Source organism: Ambystoma mexicanum, chromosome 9, assembly GCF_040938575.1.
Source record: "Ambystoma mexicanum isolate Mex_15411 chromosome 9, UKY_AmexF1_1, whole genome shotgun sequence".
NCBI classification, from domain to species: domain Eukaryota; kingdom Metazoa; phylum Chordata; class Amphibia; order Caudata; family Ambystomatidae; genus Ambystoma; species Ambystoma mexicanum.
The window spans coordinates 269929913-269952317 of record NC_090931.1 but is presented as its reverse complement, the minus strand read 5'-3'; positions in this window follow the sequence as shown (position 1 = coordinate 269952317).

Sequence of the window (22405 nt, the reverse complement as noted above, 5' to 3'; positions counted from 1 at the left end):
TAGGGTTGTCGAGAGAAAATGGCAGGCATCTTGTGCATCCTCTGACAAACTGGCCTGCCGCCTGCTCCAAAGGCAATACCGGCTCAGTCCACACTAAAAAGAGAGCCCACATCGAAGATTGCATCTCTGCGGCATCTAATAACTCGGCCGTACTCTTTAAAATCGGCAAGGAGCTGGCCAATCCTGCTGCAGTCTCTATTTCTCCTGTGCCCTCTCAGACATTATGCACGGCCCTGGCTTCCAATTTCATCTCTAAAACCCAGGACATCCTGTCCACCCTCTCGTCCTCTCCTCTTCAAGCTTCTCTCTCCGATACCTCTGGCCCCCCTACAGCTGCCTCTCCTACCTCTTTCTTTTCCCTTCCTCTGTTCTCACCTGACGAGATTTCTAGACAAGTCTGATCTATTAAAGTCTCATCAAAACAGGTTCTTCCCTGTTCTTCCAAAACCATCAAGGACCATATTGACACCTTTGCTCCTGCCCTGGCCAACTTCTGCAATCACGTCTTCGCCGTTGGAGCCTTCCCCTCCCCTCTGAAGCACTCTCTTGTGCACCCTCTTATCAAGAAACCCACAGCCGTCTCCTGCCTGGCTAACTATCGCTCAATCTCTATCACTCCTTTTCTGGGAAAGCACCTGGAAAAGCTGGCCATCTCTCAGCTTAACCTCCACACCGATTTTATCGGTTGTCTCCATGACCATCGGTCTGTCTTCAGAGCAGCCAGAGCATGGAAACTGCTCTCTTGAACATCCGTGAAGACCTGCTCTGACCTACTCTCCAACCTTGATTCTAATCTCCCCTCTGTCCTCATCCTACTTGATCTCTCTTCTGCCTTTGACACAGGCAACCATGCCAACCTGCTCAACCGCCTCCGTGATAACCTGGGTTTCACTGATCAGGCCCTGGCGTGGCTGACCTCTTTCCTCTCAACTGACTCTTCCAGGTCCCACTTAGATACTTCTTTTCCTCGGTCTCACTCTCCACTTGTAGTGTTGCCTAGGGGTCTAACCTCTTTCCCTGGCTTTTCAACCAATACCTGGCCCACCGCATTGCTGCTCTCTGTTCCAACTTTCAGTGCTGTGCGGATGACACTCAGCATGTTTTCAGGCTCCCCTCTGCCACCTCTTCTCCCTCTATCATCTCTGACTGTCTGTCTACAATCTAGGAGTGGTGTGCCGCCAACAACCTCTACCTTAATGGCAGTAAGACAGAGATCCTGCTCATCGGCACTCCTGCACCTTCCTTCCCTGCCACTCTCTGGCCGGCCTCCCTTGGCACTCTTCTTGCTCCCACCTGTGAGGCTCAAAACCTTGGTGTCATCTTCGACTACACACTTTCCTTTTCTCCACACATCTCTGACGTCTCTAAGAAGTCAAACTATCAACTGCACCTCCTCAGGGGTATTCTTCCTTTCCTCTCCTTCCCCCAGAAGCTCACTGTCTCTAGAGCTCTGGTTCTCTCTAGGCTGGACTACTGCAAGAGCCTCTTTCTAAATCTGCCAGCCACTACTCTCCACCATCTGCAACTCATCCAGAACAGAACTGCAAGACTTGTCCTTGGCCTCGAGCCCAGGGATCGTATCTCTCCAACCCTGAAATCTCTTCATTGGTTCCAAGTGGCTGCAAGGGTGAAGTTCAAGATCCTCTGCATTGTCCACAAGGCTTCTGGGACCTAGTCCACAATACCTTCAACTCTCCCTTCGGAAATACCTTCCTACTCAAGTTGTTTGCTCCTCCGCCTCCAACTCCCTCAGGGTCAGTCACTTCTCCAAGCAACGAGTTAGTGGTAGATCTCTTTCTTCGGCTGAGGCCTCCATCTGAAACAGCCTCCCTGCCTCTCTGAAACTCGAGGAGAAACATCTTCGGTTCCGGAAGCACTTCAAGACCTTCCTCTTTGCTTCTGCCTTCTCTCTTCCTCTCCCCTGCTGATCTCTGTCTGTTTTTACACTGGGCACTTGGCTACGCTCTGAATTCGGGCCCAGATCCCTGCTCAACCAGCTGCATTCCTGCACTGCCTCCTGGCAACCCTTGGCCTTGGGTCTGTATCTGCAACCCTACAGTCCCCTTACCTGAACTTATCAGACACCTGTTGTCTGCACTTATTTCTTGAACCTGCCACCAGCTGGCCGCATCACCTGTTGTTGTTTTGATCAAGTGTTCAGCACTTTCCACTCCTCCGCTGCCCTCTCCCCTGCACTTGCCCGTTCTCAATGTCACTGGGCCTAGTAAGATCACTGTTTTGTCTTCCCATGTACCCCTCCCTTTCCTCGTCGCGTCTTGAAACACTTGTGTATGGGCACAATATAAATAAAATATCATATCATATCATTGCTGGCCAGGGATAAAAACAGAGGTTGACTGTAATGGTGGGTGCATATGAGCATCCTGAGGTGAAGTCTACACACGATCCTCTGAGTTTCACTTGTGTATCGGGCATAGAGAGGGGAGGGACGTGAGGTGGAGGGAGTCCTGTGAGCAGCCAAGTGACAGTCAACAGGAAGTGGGATGTGGAAAGTGGGCAAGAGAGGCATTGTGGGACCGTGGCAAAGCAGAGTGAGGAGGAAGAAGAAGCGGTGCAGGAAGAACCTTTGCAGGAAGGGGAGTTTGGGCAGCCAATCATGTAAGGGAAGGAATACAAGCATGTAATAAAAACACAGAAAACAGGATGCTAAAGGCAAGTGCTGTGATATTTATTAAAAAGGATAAAAGTGGAGTGCAGGCACCGTATTGGCAAACTACTCCCAGCCCCATCAAGACAAGTCCTGAAAAGTGGTGCCTTGAATGGGAAACAGATGGTAGAGTAGCCCGCCCACTAAGACAGGCAAGTTAGGAGGTGGGCAGAAGCCGAGCAAAGCAGAGGCGGAAGAGAGAGGCAGGAGGAGATGTGGTGTGGAGCGGAAGCGCTGAGAATGCTCAGGTTGGCTCAGCCAGTCACGATGGCGGCCTTCCAAGCAAATAGCAGGCATTAGGGCCCGGTAATGGTCATGGAATCCTCAGCTCTGATTGGCTGAGCCAATTCAAACGTTCAGTAAAGGGCGCTAAAAACTTATCATAGTTGAGTTGAGACGTTCCAATGCCTACTGCTTTGGCCAAAGAACGGCGGAAGTCCATTAAAGCCCTGACTAGCTTTTCTGAACTAGCTTCCATGCACTGATAAGCACATCTTTACAGTAGTGTGTTTATTGTGTGCCCTGCCTGAATATGACACTGGAGAGCAAGCATCTATCTGCGTGTTCTCACTTATTATGAACACAAATTGGCTTTTGAACATATTATATGAAACTTCTTAGATCAAGGTTTTGTACCACATTATAATCTGCGTGTTATTTATTTCTTCCAGAGTCTACATTGATTACGCGCATCAACAACTGGAGGTTCTCTTGCAGGGAGGATAGCTCAGGGGCAAAGCTCGCCTTGGAAGCAATACAACGCGGAGCAACAGAGGTTCGATCCCGGGGCCGCGCTTAGAAACCTCTTGGCGTGTTATAAATAACCAATTACAATAATAATAGAATTTGAGTAAGCAAGAGATCAAGGACCTCATTACGAGGTTGGCAGTGCATTAAAAAAAGTAGCAGTAATTCCATTACAGACACTTTTTTGGTTGAAATTGAATTACTGCCATGTTTACCGCACCGTTTAATTCCGAGGTCGGAGGTGAAGTGGGGGCTGCGCTCCCATGGACTCCAACAATGGGCATTAACACTGCCTTGCCACCAGCAGTAAATTGGTGGATTTACCACCAAATGACCGCCAAGCTCCTAATGAGGGCCAAAGAGTTAGATACACGGCCATGTTTTAGAAGCAAGAAAATACCTCCTGTGGCCGAGCACAGGCATGAGGCCAAGCTCCTTGACGACCTGCAATATCCTTACTACGTAACATACGGGTAGGGGGCGCTTTATTTTTAATATATTATGGGCACCAGGAAGTAAATTTGTTTTGCAGTTGGCACTGTACTACTCAACAATAACAAAATAATACTGACGAATTTTGCAATGCTTTTTGTTAATTCTTTAACATTTTATTAATGCTTCAAAGTATTTAAGTTTTCTTGTAAACCAAAGATATGCAAAATAAAAAAAATCCAGATGGGCCAAAAAAATAAAAAGACACAGCAAGACCCCGTTCCAAACAACTGAACACCAGGCCCAGGCTTTTGAGTTGTTCCCTGGCTTGTTGGTTTTTTTTAAAAGCTTTTCTCGCCTACTATTTCTGCTTCAAGCCAGAATGGTTTGCATAATTATTTCTGCAGCGTTAACCTTCTGAGTTCGCTGCCTTTGACATGCAGCCGAGCCCAGACAAGCAGCCAGCGGAGGGGCACCCGCGCCCTCTCGCCTACAATAACACTCTTGTTCAGTCACACAGAGGGATTTGTCTGTGGGCAGCATATTACGAACATGCGTTTCACAAGTCATGAAATGAACCCAGGACGCTCATTCCGAACAATCTTTCCCCTAGGCGCGAGCTTGGGCACGGGCACAAATACAGAGAAGTTGCTGGTCTAAGGTCTCAGCCTTTCCTCCACAAAGGGGCGTGTACATTGAAATTCAGTGGGTGTGGGAAGTGGCGGCCATCTTAACTCACAGTCCCCCCATAGCTGTCTCTCATGAGCTCATTGTTGATGCCGTTTTTGATCCCTGCTGTGATCTCGTGTAGGTGCTTGTTGGCTGAGCAACTGGAGGGACTCTGAGTTATTATGGTCAACACTTCCCACAGCCACCTACTTACATGGGTTTTCTTGCGATAAATCGGATCAACTTAACTCTGTCCGAAATAAAGTTTTTTCATTCAATTTCAACGGTTTTGCCATGCTATCTTTTCTGCAGGGCAAACTGGCCAAGTTGCACCAACTAAAAAAAATACGCCGAGGCCAACTGCCCATGGCCTTTGGCCGTGGCCCTAATTCCCCTGCCTAATAACTTATCAGATCCTGGCTAAAGTCTTCTGCCATCTACGTCCACATTCCAAACATACCATAGATCGCTGGCCATGGCATTTATTTGTGTCCACTTTCCACCCGTTGCACCAAATATTCTAAAAGGCCATGAACATGGCCAGAGGGCTGGGCCTACAGCTGAGGTCATTATCTCTCATAATTAAATTATCAGACCCCAGCAACCATAGGCGCTGTCCCTGGTGAGCCTGTTGCACCCTTAGCGACTGCTGTCCAATTTTACTCTTCACCTTTAAACTAATTTTTGTAAATGTTTACAATTACAAGCAGGGGATGCAACAACATGTTGGTGGACCCATTGTGTAATTAACGTTTTTTGCAAAATGATCCACTTAAATTACTCACTTGGTATTTAAATTTAAACATACATTTAAAAAAATAGTTTTTGGGGAGACTCCCTTTGTTCTGACGTAAACTTACCATTACATTATAAATTACTGTCATTTCACCATGAAAACGGCTCTAATTAATGAAAAAGATGGTTTACCACGGGAATGGGAAAACGGTCGACAATTTAAAGTTCTTCCCCATTCCTACTGCAACTTTTCATGTTCCCCTCTCCTCCTTTCTAGATCCCCAGCCCTGTCTAGATGGTCCCTAACCATGTCCTTTTACCCCCTTTCACTTGACAGTTTGTGTGATACATTTAGTTTTCAAGCACGTCTTGCAACATTTCAGAATTTCCCCAGTAAAGCGAAAATGGCCTGGTTCCCAGCCCATCACTAACTCTCCCACTTCACACGTGGTCCTCTTTCGCCCTCCCCATCGCTACCCTTAGATAACCCCCCCACCTTTCCCTCCTCCAAATATTATTTTGAGTGTTTTTCTTTGTCAGCTTCTTTCAGGATTACTCATAGAGAAAAATAATATTTGCTTTTCATTTGTGAAAAGCCCAAGTAATGCAAAGCACCATGAAGATAAATACAAGTTTTTTGGGACCAGGGGTTTTCTACTTCTCAAAGAAATAAAAAAAAATGAATTCATGGTTTGAACCCAAACCAAAAAGGAATAATCTATAGAGCTTTGTGTCCAATTTGTTTCTTATTTGGTGCAAATCCATCCAGTGGCTTTGGCACTAAATTCAATGGAAGCACCCTTTTCTCTATGGGAAAACGAACGGCAATATGTCATAAACAGATTTCCTTTGTTTTTGTAATAAATTCTGAACTTTTTATTAAATTCCCCCCAACATTTCTAGTTTATAAGGGCCCACACCACACATTTATTTTTAGATCGTTTCAGCCAAATCTGTCCAACAACTCTGAAGTTATTACAATACAATTTTCACAAAGGTCAATGCAAATTGGTTTACCTTAGCTGTAAATATATATATATTTATATATATATATATAGTTCTTTTTACTGGACCACATCAGAGGCATGCAATACATGTTGGTGTCAGTTACCTAGAAACGAGTGTTTGTTGGCTTGTTATATCAGGGGAACAGTTGTATCCAATGAGAGTTTGACCTGTTGAAGAAAAAAGCCCACAAAGATGTTGTCAGAAGCATTTTACTTAAATATATTTTTAATAATTGTGTCATTTTTTATACAGTGAGTACAACTAAGACCCATGCCCTTAAAAGGAGTTCCATGTGACTTCCTGGCCATATTTACTTTGTGGTCTTCGAAGTGGGCTTAGTTTCGGGAGGGGGGGCTTTTAATGTAGGTTGTCCCCTATAAGCCCCTCCCCCTTCCACTGCCCCACCCCATACTATCCTTACACATACCTATAAAGAAAGTCAACATAGAAGAGTCGAAGTAGAAGATGACAAGTGAATTGTGGTAGATGGAATCACTGGGTAGCCCTTAAATGCTTTAAAATGCAAAATTTACAACAACAAGACTTGCTTTAGTAGTTCTAAAACAAGTTGTCACGAAAAGTAACAAATGGCCATTTATAGTTGTGGCCCACTTTTTTTATTGGGGCCTATGCCTATTTTGTGTCCAATCTGATCCTGTCTCGAATTGGCTGCTTTTATATGTCAAGGCCTACAGCGAGCCTGACTGCGGTACAGGAATCAAACAGACTTGGTTGAAATTAGTTGTGAGTTAACCAGCGGCAATGAAATGAATGAACATCAGAGCAATCCGACCTGCTCAGCTTCTGGTGTTGCATTAGAGCCTGTTTCCGCAGATTCCCAATGTGTTGTATGCTGCCACCGCAAATGTCTATGAATTCTGCGGTCCCCTTATATCGTTCAGGCTCTCCTCATTGTGGCAGGGACATTTGACAGAGATATCTGGCGTATCTGACATATATCACAAAGCTCTTATTATGGACCAAGGGGCCTTTATCCTTAATAATGTGGACAAGCCGAAGAGACTGGAGACTAGAGAGGCATTAAGATATAAGGTTTTAACTTGGCTGCATGTGAGAGTGCGCCAGATCTGCTTCAGACTGCAACATCTGAGACTACTCCCAAGGATGCAAATCCCAGACTGGTGTGTGAAGAGCAACACTGACTGTGCTGTAATAGGCTGTGGCCACAGCAATCTGCCGGGACTTTTGAGTCGATATAAGAAGCTGTTTCTAATTTAAGAACAGTGCTTAAGCGGCATGTTGAGGTCTTTTGCTGCTGCTTTCCTTTCTCGTGGACAATCCTGCCTTTTTATTGGGGGTGCAGATGTTTGCCTTTGGATGCCCGCTCTGCTTTCATGTTTATGCTGTAGGTTTAAAATGTTGTAGTGTTTTACGTTTGTATGTTTCAGCTCTCTGAGACCTTTGGGTGAGTGGTGCTATATAAAAAACTAAAATAATAAGAATACGGGAGCTGAGTGATGAACTGTGTTCTGGTGGCTGCATAAGGAGTATAACCTACCCATCTCTCTAGGTCTGTGTCCCGCCCCTTTCAGACTAATGTCAATTTCCATAAACATCTCTGATCAGATTTGATTGTTTTCATAATCCAGCAAGAGGGGGCGGGTGGCCGAGGCACCGCACCTGCAACGCACTTCATTCATTAAGATTTTGAGATTCCATGTTTTACGTGCTCTCGCAAACCTCTTCGGACTGCGACCGGTTTTGCTGAGAAAAGGAGAAACTAGGTACAATCTGTGGGATTGCATTGTGGTAAGAAGGGGCTAGGTTCGGAGGGTTGCAGTGGCATCCGCCATTGTAGATCTCCACTGCGCACACGCTCTGATTGGGAGAAGTAGGCAGCTGCCCAGGGCACTTGTACATTGAGGGGGTATAATCAACTGTTCAGTGTGCTCAGAGGCTATCTTCCCCAACTGGGATTGGAAGAGGTCTGCTCTGGTTTTTCTTATTTTATTTTTCATTTCAAGCGCAAAGAAAGAAATAGAGTGAGATGGCACAGGGTCCTCCACTGGGACCTTTAAAATATGTTTTTTAACTGGCCTCTTTGTTATCGGCAGGACATTTAAAAAACAGGAAGGGATTGGAGTAAAATGGCTGCAGACATACCAGTGTGTGGGTAATTGGTGTGACTATTGTGCATTTAAGATCCCCTAGAAAAGTGTGAATGTTGATTGATTAGAAAGGAGTGTCGTGCATAACATGCTGTATGGAAGAAATACTACAGACAGGTGACCTTATTGTGTAAGTACATTTGTAATCCCCAGCATATTTTTTACAGACTGACATTCCTTGGCCTGCTGTAACTTGTAATTCAGGCACAGGAACATAAAGCAACAATCGTTTTGCTCAACATGCTCTATCACTGTGTTTGTTTGTCCGATAGTATGCAAGCTTTTCATGCCATCTCCATAAAACCCAGTATTATTTTAACTCTTGAAACCCAAACATTGACAGATCTGTACCAACTAGAGCTGGAAAGTTAAGTGACCAATTGCCTAAATTGCAGACGGTCTCACATCTCAGCTCTTAACCCAAGTTTGTCATCCTGGGCAAATAGTTTATTCTGACTGTGTTTTTGAGAGTCCCTAGAAGTTATCCATATCATATGTATGATAGTACAAAAAAAAACAGCAGACTATAATGTAGCATGGAAAAGCAAATAGTTATGGCTTTTCGGTAGTGAAAATATTTTTATTGTTGCAACAAATACACCATAACATGAAACATAAATGTTGGGGTCACCCGGAAGATCTTGGTTTCGTTTCCAATTCTATTACTGTTTTTATGAGGAGTTTCAGTAAAAACTGATAAAAACCAGTGTATGCTCCTTAGTGGTTGAAGAAAGGTGATTGGCTCATATACTTTCAATTGAAAGTAAAATCATTGAAAAATAAATATTGCACCGAAAATAAATGCTTATTTGATTACAAGTTAATAAAAGCAGCGTTTGAGGGCAGGGTTGCAGTGAGGGGGTAGGGGCTGCAATGCAGGGTTTGACACTGGTTGCTATATTGTCAAAAACAGGACTAGCCAAAGTTTCACCATCCAGATGTTTTAGACTAGCACTACCGGATCCTGCACACTCGGAGGTGAGGGACTCCTCAAGGTTCTAGGCCAAAAACAGGACGCGTGAAGCGAAATGCTAAGAAGAGCATGACCGACTCAATGCCATATCAGCCGGGCTCTTTCAGGCACTCACTCCGCCAGCCCTAATTCAACCTTTAACTAGAGTGCCATGGTCAGATTTATTTATTTATTTGAAGACCTGTGATCAGTAAAAATTAAGTATCTGAAATATTCCGGAGCTAAGAATCTGGTATTTTAATTTGGATGTAATTAATTTGCTTTGAGTGCTTGGATGGAATTTTTAAATCATTTTTCGAATAAAGCAAATTAATGAATGAACCTTTAACTGTGGAATGGGCGTCTCCATAAGAAATTCCGATGGACAGTAATGCACAGATGAGGGGGCTCTTTTCCATATTTCTTGCGCTACCTACGTCACAAACCACACTGACATACCTTAAACATTTACAGCAAGATGTGCATTGGGTACTAATTGGGTATATTTAGCTCAGACAGTAGTGCAGTGTCATGTTTGTTTATATGCACTGCCCCATGGAAACACCATTAATTCTGAAATTAAACTAGGAAGCCCGCCAGCAGCTTTGTCATCACTGTAGGGAAGGACTTTTATGCATCTTGGTGGCTTTAGATACAGGAAAACATTTTTTTTAAAAATGATCTACATAGCTTCAGATGTTTGTCCACATTCTAGGACTCTAAAGGTGCTGTGCTACCTGAGATCGATCAAGATAGCCTTGCAATTTTTTTATTTTTTTATTTACTTGTGTGTAATCGCAATGCGATTTTTACAAGGTAAGAGCTGATTATGCACTGGACAATGTACTGTGGCAAGACAAAAGCCGGTGGTCAATGGGAAAAGAAACACTCTTGTGACCAGAAAATACTCAGTTCAGCAGGTTAGAAGATAAGCTGATCTTTTGGAAGGCAGATTCGAATAGTTTCGCCGTAGCAATGGTCCATAGGACGTTTTCTCCGGACATCAGCCTATTCCACCATACAGATTCTTCAGCGACTGGGAGGTCCCCACATAGCTGGAACAAGTACGCAGCTCTTTCCTGACTCAGTTTTGGACAGTGCATAAGGAGGTGCCTTAAGGTTTCAGTTTTGGTTTGACAAGACACACAATCTGCACTCCTTGTTATTTGTCTGCAACCTGATAGCTAACATTTCACGGGTAGGGAGCAGATTCAAACGTGCCTTCATGAACGTTTTCCTTAACCGTTTGTCTGGGAATTTGACGCAGTACGTCAGCGGCGTTTTCAATTTGTTGAAGTTCAGAGGCAAATGTTTTGCAAGTTTGTTTGCTTGTGCTTTGTCGATGGTTTCGATCCAGTCTTGACATTCCATGTTAAACTTAACTCTCTGTGGGTTATTTATTAGGTCATCTTCAGTACCGGCTATCTCGGACAACTTTGCTTTTTGATTCTCTACACAGACGTTAAAAGTGTTTGAATGCCTACTAGCTATTTCTGTGGCGATGATCTTGTATATTGGGAGTGAGTCCGAAAGAAGTGTTTTCCTGAATAATTGCATGGAACTTTGTTCTACTGTTGATTCCAAGGACAACAAACCCAGGTCGCGCCTTATGGTTGCAATCGAAACCGAGTTGGGCAGGCAAAGGACTGATTTCCACAAATGCCCTTCAAGTTTGTGCCAAATTGATGCCGGCATGTTGAGTGTCGCACCCATTCCATGGGATAGGGTCGGCACCACTTTTCCTTTGTAGAATTGAATAACTGGCATTAATGAAAATTTGCCATATTTCTTGTTAATTGCTCTCATTTGTCCCGCCAGGTTCCTTGTTTTTTCCCATAAGGTCTCCTGCATTTTTAGCTCTTTTGCAGAATCATCAATAAGCACTCCCAGATATTTAAAGTGCGGAACGACTTCGATACTCACATTATCCAAGAACCATTTTGGGTTGTGCTTTTTTTTTTAATGTTGTTTGTCAAGGATTATTATCTTTGTCTTTGATTTATTTATTTTCAAGTTGTTTATTTCCATTTAGTGTGCCAGGTTGGTGAGTTGCCGCTGCAGGCCGATTTGGGTCTGGTCCAACAGGATCAAATCATCTGCGTATAGAATGCGCGACACGTTGACATTGCCCAGCTTGGGTGGAAAAGCCCTGATGGCTGATTCAGCTTCTTTGTAGTCACCCAAGAACGCGATGAACAGAGCTGGTGCTAGGGGACATCCCTGCTTTACCCCGCGTTCCAATGGAATTTCTTTTGATAACAAACCATGGCAATTTAGGCGAACTCTCAATTTGGTGTTCGTATGGAAAGCCCTCACAGCGTCAGGAACTTTGCTTGGGCACTTGGACCAGAGGATTTTTCTGTCCACTTTATCAAAAGCCTGCAATAAGTCTGCGAAGGCCAGAAAGACTGCTGGACCTTCTTGCTTGACCTTAGATTTTATTCAATTCAGTAGTAGGATATTAACTGCAGTGCTTCCATTTTTTTAGAATCCCATTTGGAACGGATCATTGTCAGAGTAGCAGGATGGCAAAGATTTTTCCACTGATGTCCAATAACGTAATCGGACGATAATTGTCCGGCTCTTTTCTGTTACCTCGCATAAATAGGGGAACCACCACTCATTGAGTCCATAAAATCGGGATTGATCTTGATAATCTACATTGGTTGAATAGGTTAATGATGAAGTTTGTCCATTCCTCTAGATTGTGTTTGAGTTATATATTAGTTAAGCCATCGGGCCCAGGCGCTCTTGAGTTTTTGAGTTTTTTGATAAAATATCTTATGTCCTCTTTGGGCGATAAGTTGATCCAGGGGCCCTCCAACTCGGGTTGAGTTGCAGTTTTATGATCCGGCGGGGTCGCAAACAGATTTTCAAAGAATTTGACCCATGCATCTTCGGTGACCGAGTTGGAGAGTTGATTGTCCGTGATCGTCTCTGGTTTTTTAATGAGGGCCCAAAAGTCACTTGTTTTTTGCTGCTGAGAGTCCTGAGCATTGCCTCAGCATCCTTTTGGTACACAATGTGTTGGCGGATTCGTAGCCATGATTTATAACTCGTGACTTCTGTTTGCCACTTTCGCCACTCCATTTCGGTGTTATGAGTCATGGCTCATCGTTTCAATTGTCTCACCAGTATTCTTTTTTAGACCAAAGTTCTATCATACTCGTTGTTGGTCTTCGTGCAGGACGATTTCCCTCCTTTCGGCAGCATCTTGTACTTTAACAGCAACGGTAGGTAATCCGGTCGTTCCTTTATCTTTTTCGGGTCAGTTTTGCAATTAGTATTGGGAGATGAGGAAGCACATTATCGACCTCTGGGAGCATTTCTCCATATTAAGCGGTGCACCAAAAAGGTCTAGGAATTCTTTCACTGGTTCGGGGCTGTGGACTGCAGATCTCCCAGCATTATGTATGTCTTGGTTCTCACACGGTCTTGGGCCTCATTACGAGGTTAGAGGTAGCCTTGCCGGTTTCACCAGCAAGGCTACCTCCAAACTCGCAGCCGGGCCCAGCACCCGCAAATGGGCAATTACCCAGCTATTCCAGCCCAGCCGGAACCAGTAATTGCCCTTTCGCGGATGCCGGGCCCGGTACATCCCCATTCCCATTTGAGCCCCATAGGGCTCAATGGGAATGGGGAGGGTGGTAGCACTGGTACCGTTAATGATGGTACCGGTGCTACCATCATGTTCTGCTCGCGGGGGCCGGTACGGCCACCAGGTCAGACCTGGTGGCTCCAAGGGCAAGGGCACCCACGAGCAGAACTCCTAGTATGGAGGCATAGTAACAATGGTGCCAGTATCGATACCAGTGCCGTTGTTGCCTTACCGCCATACTCGTAATGAGGCCCATTGTCTCTTGAGACCGGGAACTTCAGGCCAGAGTATGCAATGCCTCCCTTAGCATTCACTTGCACAATGGCTCTTGGGACTTGGGATTTCAGGCCCAAGTTTTCAATAGGTCCATTACCACTCACTTCTTCAAGGTCCAATGTGATGCTGGACTTCAGGTCGCACTGGTCCTTATATATGCTGGAATTCATTCGTTCGTTCAGTGCATCTTGTAACCTTAGACCTCAGGTCCAAGCATCCAGCGTTTCTCGTTGTACTCACTTTCTCAATGCATCCTAGGGACTCTGACTCCAGGTTCCAACTTGTGGCAATGTTTCTTCTCTTATGTTCAATGAATCAATGTGCTGTAGAAACTCTATGAGTTCCCGCATGCAGGCCTTTTCCTTATGTTCCCTTTCTCAATTGTGCACTCTACTGGGGTTTGGCTTTGAATGCCTTCCCTCGATCCTGTGGTCTTCATCTCATTTTCTCCTTCTCTTCACCGATGTTCATCTGCAAACCATCACTCTTGCCTTGGTACCATCTGCCACCCTCTCAATGTCTTTGGTTCTGTTGTCCTTCGAACACCTTCTCATTAGGGTACCCTCCAACAGCTCCTCTTGGCCCAGCATCTGGCATCTTTCTTCCGTCTCTCACTTTCGCCTATTCTTTTTATCATCCCGGGTTCCTGATGTCTGGTTGCCAATCTCGCCTGGTACTCACTGTTACTGAGTCCTCCAATGTCTGAAATCCTGCAACATTTGTTTGCTTGCAGTCCACGTGTCAGCATTTCAGGTATTTTCCTTATGTTCACTTCCTCAAGTGCCCACTCTACCGGGATTTGGCCTTGAAGGCTTTTTCTTCATCGTGTGAGCTTCTCCCTGATTCGACCTTCCCTCCATGGTGTTCATGTGCAAACCTTCTCTATCATCTCGGTTCCATCCTGTGGGTCTGGGTCTGTTCGCCTCATATACCTTCCATTCAGGACCCCCTTTGACAACTCGTTTTGGTCCCCTCATCTGGCATCTTTCTTTCGCTCCAAGTTCAAGCATGCAAGCATTTTATGTTTATTTTCCCACCCAGTGGATCACTCTACCAGGATTTGGGCTATGAATGGTTTTCCTCCATACTGTGGGTCTTTTCCCGGATGTTTCCTTTTCTCCACTAAGGGTAATTTGTGAATTCTTGCTCTCATCTGCCACACTCTGTCTTTATTTAGGTCTGTTCTCCTTCGTAGACCATCCCGTCGGGGCACCCTCGACATCTGCTCTTGGCCGCAGCATCTGGCACCTCTCCTCCACCTCTCACTCCTGCCTCTTCTTTGCATTGTCCTAGACTCCTGATGTCTGGTTGTCGGTTTCGCCTCACTGCTGCTGGAAGTTCCTGTGTCTGACAGAGAGCTTCTACCTCACACCTGCACCACATCATACTTCAGACTCCCACCACACCCTCCAATGATGACTCCTTCATTTCTGTTATATCGGCTTCTTCTTCTGGCTGTAGTGGCACAGGCCATGTCTCCTCACCATGATCCAGGAAGAAAGGCTTTGGATTCAATGCTTTGCCTGATGTTACTCAAGGAACTTCATCACACATGGTGGCACGGACTGACATATGATGGCCTCATATGTCAGGCCATGCCATCACATGGCTATTTCTTCTTCAAAGGTATTGGCCAATTTGACCGAATTTTTTGACGGTATGGCCCATTTGACCGAGTTTAGGCTGTACGAAATGATCGTACAACCCAAAATTTGGTCAAATGGCCCATATGGTTCCATTATAGCGAACAAGGGGAACAGGGGTTGCGGGCGTGTCCCCCACTCCCCTTGCTTGCTATAATGATAATGGTGGTTATGGGGGTGTCCCCAACTTCCAGGACAAAAGAAACAGAGTAACGGACTCTGCGGCGTCAGTTCTGACCCGCGTTGCAGGAACGGAAATGACGCTGCAGTGTCAAATGTAAAGCGGATGGTGAAAGGTAAGTGTGGGGAGGGAGGTGGGGATGTTTTAGGGAGAGGTGGGGGGAGGGAAGTGGTGACATATTGGGGGGAGGGAGGGAAGGATGGGGGGGTTGGATTGGTATAATTTTTCCTGCAGCAAAATTGGGTTCGTGGCAAAATTGACTACGGTCAAATCCACCACGAACAATGATGCCACATTCAAATCATACCAATCCTCTTCAAATACCTCAGCAATTACATTTTGTTCCAGTTAACGATCCATGAGCCTGGTATAGCCTCTAAATGTAAGATACATCCTCACATGTCGATGTGCTGCCATCATATGCCGAATTCAGCTTCAAATGCCTTAGTACTGCCATCTTTTACCAGTTAACCTCACAAATACCTGCTATAATCATCATATGCAAGCCAAAGTCTCACAAATCCAGGTGCTGTCATATCTGGCAGGATTGAACTGGATCTCCCACCCTTTAAGATGAGATAGCAACACCCTTTAGATGGATGGGGATGCATAAATTATTCGAACATCAATATTCGAAACAACTTAGGTAGTTGGCAAAAGGATAACTGTTTTAATATCAATTATCTAAAACAGGGAGTATAACAGACATCAGCAGGCGTCTCTCATCATGATCTCAAAGCATTTAATAAAAAATTACATTTTTATAGTATATATTCGTCATTGATGACGTTAACCTGTGTATCACTAAGGTCATCCTACGTGGCAAAACGTCAAAACCTACGGGTGAATGTGATAGGGTCTAAACGGACCATCTAGGTATATGATCCATACTCGTTTGGGCAGTGAAATAAAGTGATATGTTTCTAAATACCAGGTGGGGCAACTAAGCTCTCCCCCAAAATAAGTCACTATTAATGTCACTAAATATATGACATCTAATTGGCTACACAACTATAGGACCCTTGATCATGCTGTCCTCTATCATTGGTTACTTTCTAACCTTCGTCAGTACCCTCCCAACCTACGTTAGCAGCACGCAGGTTGCTTGTCCAGGTGCTGGAGAGCTCATCTTATCCGTGCTTCTCTCCAATTACCATGACTATCCATCATCACCGCAGTGGTCTGCCTTTAATTAGGGTCTTGAACTCATCCTTGGAAATGTTCCTTGCTACTGAAGAATTCAGGGGAGTGAAGGCACACTCTGCCCTCGTGCGTAGTTGTGACCATCATCCTCGTCCAGTTTCATCTCCCCACGTGACTGAAGACCACAAAATTGAGCTTTCATTGTATTAAAATACTGTTCTTTAATAGACCTCTGATGTTTTCTTGTTTTTGTCCATGCCTTCTGAACAGGAGCTTAGTTCTTTCACACGATTTGTATCTAATGTCAGCTCACCCCAGTCTGATATGGCCTTGGCTTCCTGGCTCATCCAACCTCGCTTTTCTAAGTTTTGCCTCTAATTCACTTGTTTTCTGACTACGACAAAATTAAAAAGTGACCTTCCTTCTTTTGCTCAGCTCTGCTATTGTACGTAGTGGGAACATCCATCTTTTACTGACCCCAATATATAAATATATGTACATGTTGGCGCATGCCGCACTCTATTTACTATAAAGCTAGCCTTAAGAATACTTCGCCTGCTTGCATTTATTTACATATTTACAGATGTGAAATAGCTTGATATCTTCATTATCTCTGTAAAATAAGTTTCGTCATCTTGATCCCAAGATGTCACTGATCTTGATACTTCTTGATGCCTTATAGAATTGCCTGCATTCTCTGGTCTCTGCATCTATTCTCTATATACATCAGCTTTGCATTCATATGACATCATTATTTCTCTTTGTTTATTTAATTGTTCTGTTTTCTTCCGGACTATCACTTGGACAGCCATCATACTGTCTCATATGTGGGTATGGTTGTCTCAATGGGAACCTTGCTTCCAGGATTCTCCTTGGTATATGTAGTTCAAATGGCTTTGTACGTGTGTCATATTCTGGTTTCCAGCAGATAGGCAATATGGGCAAAGTGATTGAGGTGGTGGTACTTAGCCCCTTCTCTACACTCCCCCCCTGGGCGATTCATCGACCACTCTCCCATCATTCTTCACATCTAGACATCCTTGGCTTAAGAAATGTTTCTTTGGGATCCATATCTTTATGACTCCTTTCAGGCATCCAGATTATTTCACATGCTCATCCTTGTTCTAAATCATGAGCATGCACTGCCCACTTCGACTACAATAGATCCATCTTCCCACATACTCCTTATGGTTCTTTGGGTACAGGAACTTTGTTCCCTCAGGTGCATGGATACTGGCCTTCACAAAGTCTCTGATCTCATTATCTGTTAAGTCTCTGGCCTTCCATCCTGATTTAACATCAATCATGATCTTCATCCCTATGGCTGTCTTTGCTGTCTTCTTGCACGGTGTGATTATTATCTTGATCGCACAGAATACCAGCAACCCTAACATGATCAGGGCTCCAAGGAACTTGAACATGTCTGCCATCCATTGTGGAACCCAAGAAAAAGTGATCCAAACCAGCTGTCATCGACAATGTATTCTACTTCATATATCATCTGGACGTGTAGCTTTGTTAGCATTTCTATGGCCTCAGTCAAGGTGCCATTATCGTCATCGAGAGAAGGTATTAATGTGCACCATTGTTCTCCGATTTTTGCACACATATCGACATCCATAGTTGTGATCATATCCAGGACGTATCTATTCAGGTGTATGGCTTTCATCTCTTCTCTGATAGCATTGAATCCCTTTATGGTAGTATTGATTGTTTGCAGCAATTCCCATCTGGTTATCTGTAACCATTAAGTATTTGCTCCTGCCTGGATTCTCGGCATGAAGATTAACATAAATACGGACGAAGTCTGGCTAAACAGTCTGTGTTCATACGGGATACAGTCAAAAGCGTCTATCGATTTGGCAGAAAAGTAGTTTTCTCTCTTCATTCGATGAACCAGCTCCACAGATCTCTTCTTCCTCAGATAAGCATCTGCTTTCAGGAAACTGTCAATATTCAAATCACTTTCTAGGAATCACCAATGCTGGAACATGAACATTCACCAAGTTGCATATTCCTCCCAAATCTTTGGGTAGTCTCATATATGCTGTTGATCCACAAGCCCAATAATGATCCATGATCACTGCTGTCTCAGAATCATCTTTGGTGCATCAAAGATCCGACTGCAGTTCTCATTCTCTCCGACTTTTCTTGTGCCATTGTTTCTGAAGCACAGCTTCAATTTTTCCAACGGTATTATCTGCAAGGGTCCTCCTCTGTCCTCGACCCAGGTCAATAGTTTAGCAAGTTACAGCCACAATGGTTTGCACCGCACCTGGGCATTCCAAACAGTTGATTAAGGGCAATCATATATCATCCAGGCTCTTCAGATAACCACTCCTTCTTCCCATCCATCTGGTGATAACACTGATCCCCACATCTGCATCTGGCCTCTGTTTTTACAATTTCAGATGTTTTCTTCAGCTTTTCCTTGACTCTCAAGTCTTTTGTTTACTTCCCATCTGATTTCAGCTCCTTTCACTTGGTATGAGCTTTGTTTCTTGTTTTTTTTATCTTGTATCTTCATCTGGATCTGTCTTTTCAGTGGCCCATTTGAGATAGGCATCTCGACCCATTAACTGGCCACTTGTTCTGCAGAGTGCCATGTGTGATAGACAATGTGCTGTCTGAACATCGATCTCAATAGCTATGAAGATTTTAGACTTCCCCATGCTGTAAGGCAGAAGTGTGCATAGAAAGCACTCCTCCTTCGAGGTCCTCCTTCCCACATCTTTCATATGCTGATAGCAAATGTTTCCCAAGTGTGCTGTACTGTCCAGGTAATCATTTAGCTCATGATCATCCTCCCTAGCTTTTCTCTTGGATCTCGTTCTTTCCTTAAGAAGTACATCAGCATAGTTCCTTCTTACTGGACCAATCATAGAACCATTCGCCAGTGAACTGGGTGTGCCTAAATGTATTACCTGAGTAGGAGAAAGTTCTAAAAGTTTCATACTGTCAGCATGATCTTTAGGCATAAAAATGTCTCACAAAATCTCCATGTGTGACTTCTTTTTAGAAACTAACCCGGGTTCATTTATCACAGGACTAGGTGCTTTGTGTGTATTTCTAGAGTGGGAATAATCACATAAGGTCTTGGCTGCCTAGTAGTTGCCACGTCTGTGTCCTTCTATTCTTGCACAGGAGAATACACAGGAATGTTCACTTTACTTATGTCTACATAATAGGACGTTTGTACTGTGAGTGAGAGCAGTATTACTATGAACAAAATACATGTGTAAATTGTGCATAAACACGACCACTTAAAGCAATAATGTTTAATACATCGTGGATGTCTGTGACTTAAAGGAGTGTCTCGAAATAAGCCACAGTCCAATAAAACTCTTTGTTTTACTCAGCAAAAGCTTCTGCATCCTTCTTCCTCATCATAGACCTAGTCTGCACGTGCTGTAGTTCTTCCCTGATGCTCTCTTCAGGTGGGATTGAGGGTGATGCAGCTTCTCCAGTGTAGATCTTTACATCGCCAAGGAAAATCCAAGCACGTCTGCCTTGCACTTTGACTGCAGAAAGCGTGCGTCATCCACAATGAAAGGGCTGTTGAAACGTGGTTCGTGCCACTTCCGAGTGAAATTGCGAATTAGAACTGCATCTCCAGGAAACAGTTTAGGAAGACACAATTGATCAGCTCCTGTTGCTGTAGCATCTCCTTCTGTGTTCTGCGTGGCCCTACACCCCTTTCGTTTGAGCTGAGCTGAAATGACAGAGATACTTGAACAATTTGGCACACTCATCATCACCACCATACTTTCATTCACATCAGGCATATCAAACGACATAATTACTTCTGTACATGCAATGCGTTTGGCTTCATCTGCTTTTTGCTTCCCACGTGAAATTAAATCTGCCGTTTAGTGTGAGCTGCACATTTTAAGAGTGCAATGGCCACTGGGAGTTGTAGTGCTATAATGAGTCTGTCCAATAAGGCTGCATGTTGCACTGGCGTGCTGTCCGCTCAGAGGTATCCTCTCCTTTTACAATGTGCCAATCCTGCGTGCCCCATTGACGTCACATAGGCAGAGTCGCTGTACACTGTTACTTCCTGGTCTGCATGATTTTCAAGCACGACAATCAGCACTACTAATTCTGCAGCTTGTGCCCAAAAGTGAGACGGTAGTCGTGCACTTGCCACTACTCCAAACTCTCCATTGGCCGTGTGCTTTATGACAGCAGCACCTGAATATCTTTGTCTGTCATTTTGATCAATTCTAGATGAACCGTCAATAAAATGAATCTCCCCAGCTGCCAATGCATTTTCCTCCACCCTTGAGAGCTCGTCATAGAACTCTTCATAGTTCGAACAATCATGCGCGTGCTCACCCTCTGCCAGTGGTTTTGCTACAAACATGGCAGGATTCACTATTATGCATCGAACTATTTTGATTGCTGGATTCAATATGACCACCTCATAGGCAGAAGCCCTTTCAGATGTTAACAGACCTTTAGGTTTTTCCAGAATGGCAAACAATGCATGCTCAACAAATAATGTCATGGAACATCCCATTACTATGCTGGTAGCCTTCTCAATGGTGAAGGCGGTGGCTGCCAAAGATTGTTTGCACAGGAAGTGACCCCTCATCACTGGGTCTAAAATCCCACTGTAATACGCAAGGGGCTTACTGTCACAACCCTTGACCCGAACTCCCACTGGCGTGTCCACGTGCCATGTGGGGTCAGGATTCAGGGTTCCATTGGGGCCTCAGGAGCCCTGCACTACCTTCCAGGACTCTCTTGGAGTCAGTCCTGTCACCTTTGGCGCCAGGCTCATGTTCAGAATGGGCAACATCCTTGAAGGGACTACTTTTCTTTGGGGCCTGCAGCCAACATGGAGGCACCCACACAGTCTAGTTCCTAGAACCAGACTGTGAGGTACAGTGTTTTGGGGTGTGTTAGCCAGGGACTACTTTACCAGGACTACTTTTCTAGAAGACTATTTAAACCACACCCAAGCTACAGAACACGCTTCGCGTTACTCTGCAGCCAGCAGTGTGACGCTCACCGTGTCCAGTGTCCTGATACTGGCGATCATCGAAACTACGGACCTGCAGAGGAGACAAAGAACATCTTTATTAGAATTTTACTTACCTGCGAATTCCATCCCGCGTCTGCCTGACGCTCGTCCGTGCTTCTGCTGCTCGCGGTCATCCATCCAGCCATCAGCATCTTTGAGACATTGCGAACGCACCGGAACGAAGCAACCTGAAGGGAAAGAGAGAAAGACAACGTTAGAACAGGTTACCTACGACGTAAGCCTCAGTCATCATGAGAACCTCACCTGGTTGGGCACCTCTACGCCGGCATCGTTCTGGAACACCTCGCACACCAGAGAAGACCATTGCGACCTGAAAAGGAAGAAAGCGTACAGGTTAGCAAATAAAGGACAAAACAGCACCGCACTTAGCGCGTTACCTACCAAATCGTAGTGCGCTTCTTGCGCCCTCCATTCTGGCAGGAACTCAATCCAAGCAGCACGACAGGCCGAACCTCTGCTCACCTAAGGGGGTAAAGAAAAGACATTAACCACCAAGAAAGGAAGGCAAGGACAGTAACATATAAAGACTGCTGCAATAAGACCTACCTTTAAAGACACTTGAATGGGCTTGCACCAGTGAAGTAACTCGGTTGCTCAAGCCTGCAGAAGACTACGCACCCCTGCAAAGAAGGCAGGATGGAGAGTACGCCAGATATCATAGCAAGGTGAGGAGAGGACCATCAGGTCAAACCCAGGGCAGGAGGGAGGAGACTGTACCTGATCTTAAACCCAGTCCTCCTGTGCTTTCAGGCCCAACTTCCATTGAAGGTACCACCCGGGATCGGGAAGGGGCCCAGGGTGAGAATCAAGCAACCAGGGCTGGGTGGCGTCCCCGTGGATACCAGGTGGGCATAACACTTACACCCCCATTGTAGTTCTGCGTGGGTACAGCTGTCATAACAGTGCCATTTGTGTGCGAAAACAGGAAGAATTCCTCTGCATAAAGAGTAATCCCTAGAACTGGAGCTTGTACAAATCGCTTTCTTCAATTCATCAAAACCTTCTTCCATTGCCTCATTCCAAACAATGTTTTCCTGATTTACCTGTGCTTTTTTCAGAGCTTGCAACAAGAGCCTTGTAGCCAAAGACCCATGCTCTCACATAATTACATAATCCTAAAAATCTCTGCATGTACTTTATCGTGACTGACTTTACTATCGTTAATATAGCCTCA